This window comes from Arachis hypogaea, chromosome 19 (assembly GCF_003086295.3).
Source record: "Arachis hypogaea cultivar Tifrunner chromosome 19, arahy.Tifrunner.gnm2.J5K5, whole genome shotgun sequence".
Taxonomy (NCBI): domain Eukaryota; kingdom Viridiplantae; phylum Streptophyta; class Magnoliopsida; order Fabales; family Fabaceae; genus Arachis; species Arachis hypogaea.
The window spans coordinates 38,794,665-38,803,232 of record NC_092054.1 but is presented as its reverse complement, the minus strand read 5'-3'; the positions used below and the strand labels follow the sequence as shown (position 1 = coordinate 38,803,232).

Below are 8,568 nucleotides of genomic sequence, written 5' to 3'. Positions count from 1 at the left end.
GTGTTTGGATTCTTCATTCTTCTTCACCCCTATTCCTTTTCTTCTTCTACTAACAATAAGGAACCTCTTTACTGTGACATAGAGGATTCCTCTTCTTTTCTTGTTCTCTTCTCTTTCTTATGAGCAGGAACAAGGAAAAAGGCATTCTTATTGAAGCTGATCCAGAACCTGAAAGGACTCTGAAGAGGAAACTAAGAGAAGCTAAATTACAACAATCCAGAGACAACCTTATTGAAAATTTTGAACAAGTAAAAGAGATGGCAGCCAAACCCAACAACAATAATGCAAGGAGGATGCTGGGTGACTTTACTGCACCTAATTCCAATTTACATGGAAGAAGCATCTCCATCCCTACCATTGGAGCAAACAATTTTGAGCTGAAACCTCAGCTAGTTTCTCTGATGCAACAAAACTGCAAGTTTCATGGACTTCCATCTGAAGATCCTTTTTAGTTCTTAACTGAATTCTTGCAGATCTGTGATATTGTTAAGACTAATAGAGTAGATCCTGAAGTCTACAGGCTCATGCTTTTTCCTTTTGCTGTAAGAGACAGAGCTAGAGTGTGGTTGGACTCTCAACCCAGAGATAGCCTGAACTCTTGGGATAAGCTGGTCAAGGCTTTCTTAGCCAAATTCTTTCCTCCTCAAAAGCTGAGCAAGCTTAGAGTGGATGTTCAAACCTTCAGACAGAAAGAAGGTGAATCCCTTTATGAAGCTTGGGAAAGATACAAGCAATTGACCAAAAAGTGTCCTTCTGACATGCTTTCAGAATGGACCATCCTGGATATATTCTATGATGGTCTATCTGAATTGGTTAAGATGTCATTGGATACTTCTACAGGTGGATCCATTCACCTAAAGAAAACGCATGCAGAAGCTCAAGAACTCATTGACATGGTTGCTAATAACCAGTTCATGTACACTTCTGAAAGGAATCCTGTGAGTAATGGGACGCCTATGAAGAAAGGAGTTCTTGAAATTGATACTCTGAATGCCATATTGGCTCAGAACAAAATATTGACTCAGCAAGTCAATATGATTTCTCAGAGTCTGAACGGAATGCAAGCTGCATCCAACAGTACTCAAAAGGCATCTTCTGAAGAAGAAGCTTATGATCCTGAAAACCCTGCAATAGCAGAGGTAAATTATATGGGTGAACCTTATGGAAACACCTATAACCCATCATGGAGAAATCATCCAAATTTCTCATGGAAGGATCAAAAGCCTCAACAAGGCTTTAATAATGGTGGAAGAAATAGGTTTAACAATAGTAAACCTTTTCCATCATCCACTCAGCAACAGACAGAGAACTCTGAACAAAATACCTCTAATTTAGCAAACTTAGTCTCTGATCTATCCAAGGCCACTGTGAGTTTCATGAATGAAACAAGGTCATCCATTAGAAATTTGGAGGCACAAGTGGGCCAGCTGAGTAAAAGGATCACTGAAATCCCTCCTAGTACTCTCCCAAGCAATACAGAAGAAAATCCAAAAGGAGAGTGCAAGGCCATTGAATTAATCACCATGGCCGAACCTGTGAAGGAAGGAGAGGACGTGAATCCCAAGGAGGAAGACCTCCTGGGACGTCCAGTGATCAATAAGGAGCTTCCCTTTGAGGAACCAAAGGAATCTGAGACTCATCTAGAGACCATAGAGATTCCATTGAACCTCCTTATGCCATTCATGAGCTCTGATGAGTATTCCTCTTCTGAAGAGAATGAGGATGTTACTGAAGAGCAAGCTGCCAAGTTTCTTGGTGCAATCATGAAGCTGCATGCCAAATTATTTGGTATTGAGACTTGGGAAGATGAACCTCCCTTGTTCACCAATGAACTAAGTAATCTGGATCAACTGACATTGCCTCAGAAGAAACAGGATCCTGGAAAGTTCGTAATACCTTGTACCATAGGCAACATGATCTTTGAAAAGGCTCTGTGTGACCTTGGTTCAGGGATAAACCTCATGCCCCTCTCTGTAATAGAGAAACTGGGAATCTATGGGGTGCAAGCCACTAAAATCTCATTAGAGATGGCAGACAATTCAAGAAAATAGGCTTATGGACAAGTAGAGGATGTGTTATTAAAGGTTGAAGGCCTTTACATCCCTGCTGATTTCATAGTCCTAGATACTGGGAAGGATGAGGATGAATTCATCATCCTTGGAAGACCCTTCCTAACCACAGCAAGAGCTGTGATTGATGTGGACAGAGGAGAATTGATCCTTCAATTAAATGAGGACAACCTTGTGTTTAAAACTCAAAGATCTCTCTCTGTACCCATGGAGAGGAAGCATAGTAAGCTTCTCTCATTGCAGAGTCAACCAGAGCCCCCACAGTCAAACTCTAAGTTTGGTGTTGGGAGGCCACAACCAAACTCTAAGTTTGGTGTTGAACTCCCATATCCAAACTCTATGTTTGGTGTTGGAGAGTCTCAACAATGCTCTGAACATCTGTGAGGCTCCATGAGAGCCTACTGTCAAGCTATTGACATTAAAGAAGCACTTGTTGGGAGGCAACCCAATTTTTATTTATCTAATTATATTTTTCTTAGTTATATGTCTTTATAGGTTCATAATCATGTGGAGTCACAAAATAAATATAAAAATTGAAAACGGAATCAAAAACAGCAGAAGAAAAAATCACACCCTGGAGAAACGCCAGTAAGATGCATCCGGCTGGCGTTCAACGCCAGAACAGAGCATGGTTTTGGCGCTGAACGCCCAAAATGGGCAGCATCTAGGCGTTTGAACGCCAGAATTGCACCCTGGAGAAGAGCTGGCGCTGAACACCCAGAACAAGCTTGGTTCTGGCGTTCAACGCCAGAAATGGGCAACAGATGGGCGTTCAACGCCCAGAACAAGCACCAATCTGGCGCTGAACGCCCAGAGTTGTGTGCAAGGGCATTTTGCATGCCCAATTTGGTGCAAGGTTGTAAATCCTTGAACACCTCAGGATCTGTGGACCCCACAGGATCACCTCAGGATCTGTAGACCCCACAGGATCCCCACCTACCTCTACTCACTTCTTCTCACTCCTCTTTCACACAATCCCATAAACACTCTTTCCCAAAACTCTTCACCAATCACCTCAATCTCTCTTCCCTATCACCACTTCACCACTCACATCCATCCACTCTTCCCCATAAATCTACCTCATAAACTCTACCTACCTTCAAAATTCAAAATCAATTTCCCACCCAAAACCCACCCTTATGGCCGAACCTTACCCCCTCCCTTCCCTATATATAGCCCTCCATTCTTCCTCATTTTCACACAACACAACCCTCTCTTCCCCTTCTTGGCCGAAACACATATCTCTCTCCCTCTCCTCCATTTCTTCTTCTTCTTCATCTCTTCTTTCTTCTCTTGCTCGAGGGCGAGCAATATTCTAAGTTTGGTATGGTAAAAGCATAAGCTTTTTGTTTTTCTATTACCATTGATGGCACCTAAGACCGGAGAATTCTCTAGAAAAGGGAAAGGGAAGACAAAAGCTTTCACCTCCGAGTCATAGGAGATGGAAAAATTCATCTCTAAAGCTCATCAGGACCACTTCTATGATGTTGTGGCCAAGAAGAAGGTGATCCCTGAGGTCCCTTTCAAGCTCAAGAAGAATGAGTATCCGGAGATCCGACATGAAATCCAAAGAAGAGGTCGGGAAGTTCTAACAAAACCCATCCAACAAGTCGGCATCCTAATGGTTCAAGAGTTCTATGCCAATGCATGGATCACTAGGAACCATGATCAAAGTAAGAACCCGGACCTAAAGAATTATCTCACCATGGTTCGGGGGAAATACTTAGATTTTAGTCCGGAAGATATAAGGTTGGCGTTTAACTTGCCTATGATGCAAGGAGATGCACGCCCCTACACTAGAAGGGTCAACTTTAATCAAAGGTTGGACCAAGTCCTCATGGACATATGTGTGGAAGGAGCTCAATGGAAGATTGACTCCAAAGGCAAGCCGGTTCAACTAAGAAGACTGGACCTCAAGCCTGTGGCTAGAGGATGGTTGGAGTTCATCCAACGCTCCATCATCCCCACTAGCAACCGATCTGAAGTTACTGTGGATCGGGCCATCATGATTCATAGCATCATGATTGGAGAGGAAGTAGAAGTTCATGAAGTCATCTCTCTTGAACTCTACAAAATGGCCGAAAAGTCCTCCCCCATGGCAAGGCTAGCTTTTCCTCATCTTATTTGCCATCTATGTTACTCAGCTGGAGCTTTCATAGAAGGAGACATTCCCATTGAGGAAGAGAAGCCCATCACTAAGAAAAGGATGGAGCAAGCAAGAGAGCCCATTCATGGAGCTCAAGAGGCGCAGGAAGCTCATCACCATGAGATCCCGGAGATGCCTCAAATGCATTTTCCTCCACAAAACTATTGGGAGCAAATCAACACCTCCCTAGGAGAATTAAGTTCCAACATGGGACAACTAAGGGTGAAACATCAAGAGCACTCCATCATCCTTCATGAAATTAGAGAAGATCAAAAAGCAATGAGGGAGGAGCAACAAAGACAAGGAAGAGACATAGAAGAGCTCAAGGACATCATTGGTTCCTCAAGAAGGAAACGCCACCATCACTAAGGTGGACTCATTCCTTGTTCTTACATTCTCTGTTTTTCGTTTTCTATGTTAAGTGCTTATCTATGTTTGTGTCTTATTACATGATCATTAGTAGTTAGTAACTATGTCTTAAAGTTATGAATGTCCTATGAATCCATCACCTCTCTTAAATGAAAACTGTTTTAATTCAAAAGAACAAGAAGTACATGAGTTTCGAATTTATCCTTGAACTTAGTTTAATTATATTGATGTGGTGACAATGCTTCTTATTTTCTGAATGTATGCTTGAACAGTGCATATGTCTTTTGAAGTTGTTGTTTAAGAATGTTAAATATGTTGGCTCTTGAAAGAATGATGACAAGGAGACATGTTATTTGATAATCTGAAAAATTATAAAAAAATGATTCTTGAAGCAAGAAAAAGCAGCAAAGAACAAAGCTTGCAGGAAAAAAAAGGCGAAAAAAATAGAAAGAAAAAGAAAAAGCAAGCAGAAAAAGCCAAAAGCTCTTAAAATCAAGAGGCAAGAGCAAAAAGCCAATAACCCTTAAAACCAAAAGGCAAGGGCAAATAAAAAGGATCCCAAGGCTTTGAGCATCAGTGGATAGGAGGGCCTAAAGGAATAAAATCCTGGTCTAAGCGGCTAAACCAAGCTGTCCCTAACCATGTGCTTGTGGCGTGAAGGTGTCGAGTGAAAACTTGAGACTGAGCAGTTAAAGTCAAGGTCCAAAGCAAAAAAAAAAGAGTGTGCTTAAGAACCCTGGACACTTCTAATTGGGGACTTTAGCAAAGCTGAGTCACAATCTGAAAAGGTTCACCCAATTATGTGTCTGTGGCATTTATGTATCCGGTGGTAATACTGGAAAACAAAGTGCTTAGGGCCACGGCCAAGACTCATAAAATAGTTGTGTTCAAGAATCATCATACTGAACTAGGAGAATCAATAACACCATTTGAACTCTGAGTTCCTAGAGAAGCCAATCATTCTGAACTTCAATGGATAAAGTGAGATGCCAAAACTATTCAAGAGGCAAAAAGCTACAAGTCCCGCTCATCTGATTGGAGCTATGTTTCATTGATAGTTTGGAATTTATAGTATATTCTCTTCTTTTTATCCTATTTGATTTTTAGTTGCTTGGGGACAAGCAACAATTTAAGTTTGGTGTTGTGATGAGCGGATAATTTATACGCTTTTTGGCATTGTTTTTAGTATGTTTTTAGTAGAATCTAGTTACTTTTAGGGATGTTTTCATTAGTTTTTATGTTAAATTCACATTTCTGGACTTTACTATGAGTTTGTGTGTTTTTCTATGATTTCAGGTATTTTCTGGCTGAAATTGAGGGACTTGAGCAAAAATCAGATTCAGAGGTTGAAGAAGGACTGCTGATGCTGTTGGATTCTGACCTCCCTGCACTCAAAGTGGATTTTTTGGAGTTACAGAACTCAAAATGGCGCGCTTCTAATTGCGTTGAAAAGTAGACATCCAGGGCTTTCCAGCAATGTATAATAGTTCATACTTTGAACGAGTTTAGATGACGTAAAAAGGGCGTTGAACGCCAGTTCTACGCTGCTGTCTAGAGTTAAACGCCAGAAACAAGTCACAAACCAGAGTTGAACGCCAGAAATACGTTACAACCTGGCGTTCAACTCCAGAAAGAGCCTCTGCACGTGTAACATTCAAGCTCAGCCCAAGCACACACCAAGTGGGCCCCGGAAGTGGATTTATGCATCAATTACTTACTTCTATAAACCCTAGTAGCTAATTTATTATAAATAGGACTTTTTACTATTGTATTAGACATCCTGGATTGTATTTTTTGATCCTGTGATCTCGTTTTGGGGGCTGGCCTCTTGGCCATGCCTGAAACCTTTCACTTATGTATTTTCAACGTTAGAGTTTCTGCACTCCATAGATTAAGGTGTGGAGCTCTGCTGTTCCTCAAAGATTAATGCAAAGTACTACTGTTTTTCTATTCAATTCAACTTATTCTGCTTCTAAGATATTCATTCGCACTTCAACCTGAATGTGATGAACGTGACAATCATCATCATTCCCTATGAACGCGTGCTTGACAACCACTTCCGTTCTACCTTAGATTGAATGAGTATCTCTTGGATCTCTTAATCAGAATCTTCGTGGTATAAGCTAGATTGATGGCGGCATTCATGAGAGTCCGGAAAGTCTAAACCTTGTCTGTGGTATTCCGAGTAGGACTCTGGGATTGAATGACTGTGACGAACTTCAAACTTGCGAGTGCTGGGCATAGTGACAGACGCAAAAGGAGGGTGAATCCTATTCCAGTATGATTGAGAACCTCAGATGATTAGCCGTGCTGTGACAGAGCATTTGGACCATTTTCACAAGAGGATGGGATGCAGCCATTGACAAGGGTGATGCCTCCAGACGATTAGCCATGCAGTGACAGCGCATCAGACCATTTTCCAGAGAGGATAAAAAGTAGCCATTGACAACGGTGATGTCCTTACATAAAGCCAGCCATGGAAAGGAGTAAGAGTGATTGGATGAAGACAGCAGGAAAGCAGAGGTTCAGAAGAACGAAAGCATCTCTATACACTTATCTGAAATTCTCACCAATGATATACATAAGTGTTTCTATCCTTATTTTCTATCTATTTATTATTTATGTTCGAAAACTCCATAACTATTTTATATCCTCCTGACTGAGATTTACAAGGTGACCATAGCTTGCTTCATACCAACAATCTCCGTGGGATCGACCCTTACTCACGTAAGGTTTATTACTTGGACGACCCAGTGCACTTGCTGGTTAGTTGTATCGAAGTTGTGAATGAAAAATGATTTATTAAGACGTGCGTACAGAGTTTTTAGCGCCGTTGCCTGAGATCACAATTTCGTGCACCATTAAGTCAGAGGGGCTCTACTTAGAATTCTCTGTATGTTGCTGAGAAGATGATGGAAAAGGCTTGCTATTGCTAAACCTGTTTCTTCCACCATTGTTGTTGTTGAAACCTTGTTAAGGTCTCTGTTGATCCTTCCATGAGAGATTTGGATGATTTCTCCATGAAGGATTATAGGTGTTTCCATAGGGTTCTCCCATGTAATTCGCCTCTTCCGTTGCTGGGTTCTCAGGATCATAAGCTTCTTCTTCAGAGGAAGCTTCCTTAGTACTGCCTGTTGCTGCTTGCATTCCAGACAGACTCTGAGAAATTATATTGACTTGCTGAGTCAATATTTTATTCTGAGCCAATATGGCATTCAGAGTATCAATCTCAAGAACTCCTTTCTTCTGAGTTGTCCCATTATTCACAGGATTCCTTTCAGAGGTGTACATGAATTGGTTATTTGCAACCATTTCAATGAGTTCTTGAGCTTCTGCATGCATCTTCTTCAGATGAAGAGATCCTCCAGCAGAGCCATCCAATGACATCTTGGATAGTTCAGACAGACCATCATAGAAGATTCCTATGATGCTCCATTCTGAAAGCATGTCAGAAGGGCACCTTCTGATCAATTGCTTGTATCTCTCCCAAGCTTCATAGAGGGATTCACCATCCTTCTGTCTAAAGGTTTGGACTTCCACTCTAAGCTTACTCAATTTTTGAGGTGGAAAGAACTTTGCCAAGAAGGCATTGACTAGCTTTTCCCAAGAGTTCAGGCTTTCTTTAGGTTGTGAATCCAACCATGTCCTAGCTCTGTCTCTTACAGCAAAAGGAAAAAGCATAAGTCTGTAGACTTCAGGGTCAACCCCATTGGTCTTAACAGTGTCACAGATTTGCAAGAATTCAGCTAAGAACTAATGAGGATCTTCACTGTTGCATTAGAGAAACTAATTGAGGCTTAAGCTCAAAGTTGTTTTCTCCAATGGCAGGGATTGAGATGCTTCTCCCATAGAAGTCGGGAGTAGGTGCAGTAAAGTCACCAAGCACCCTCCTTGCATTGTTGGCATTGTTGTTGTTTTCGGCTGCCATGGTTTCTTCTTCTTTGAAGAGCTCTGTTAGGCCTTCTAAAGAGAATTGTTCTTTAG

The 8,568-nt window shown here is 41.4% G+C and overlaps 2 non-coding genes across 2 annotated transcripts; one reads left to right on the top strand and one right to left on the bottom strand.

The window, feature by feature from the left end:
• Nucleotides 1-656: 656 nt before the first annotated feature.
• LOC112780591 (small nucleolar RNA R71) lies at nucleotides 657-764 on the bottom strand. Its single transcript, XR_003191416.1, has one exon. It is a non-coding gene; the product is annotated as a small nucleolar RNA R71 (small nucleolar RNA).
• A 7,261-nt stretch (nucleotides 765-8,025) lies between these two features.
• LOC112781823 (small nucleolar RNA R71) lies at nucleotides 8,026-8,133 on the top strand. Its single transcript, XR_003192577.1, has one exon. It is a non-coding gene; the product is annotated as a small nucleolar RNA R71 (small nucleolar RNA).
• The last annotated feature ends 435 nt before the right edge of the window (nucleotides 8,134-8,568 follow it).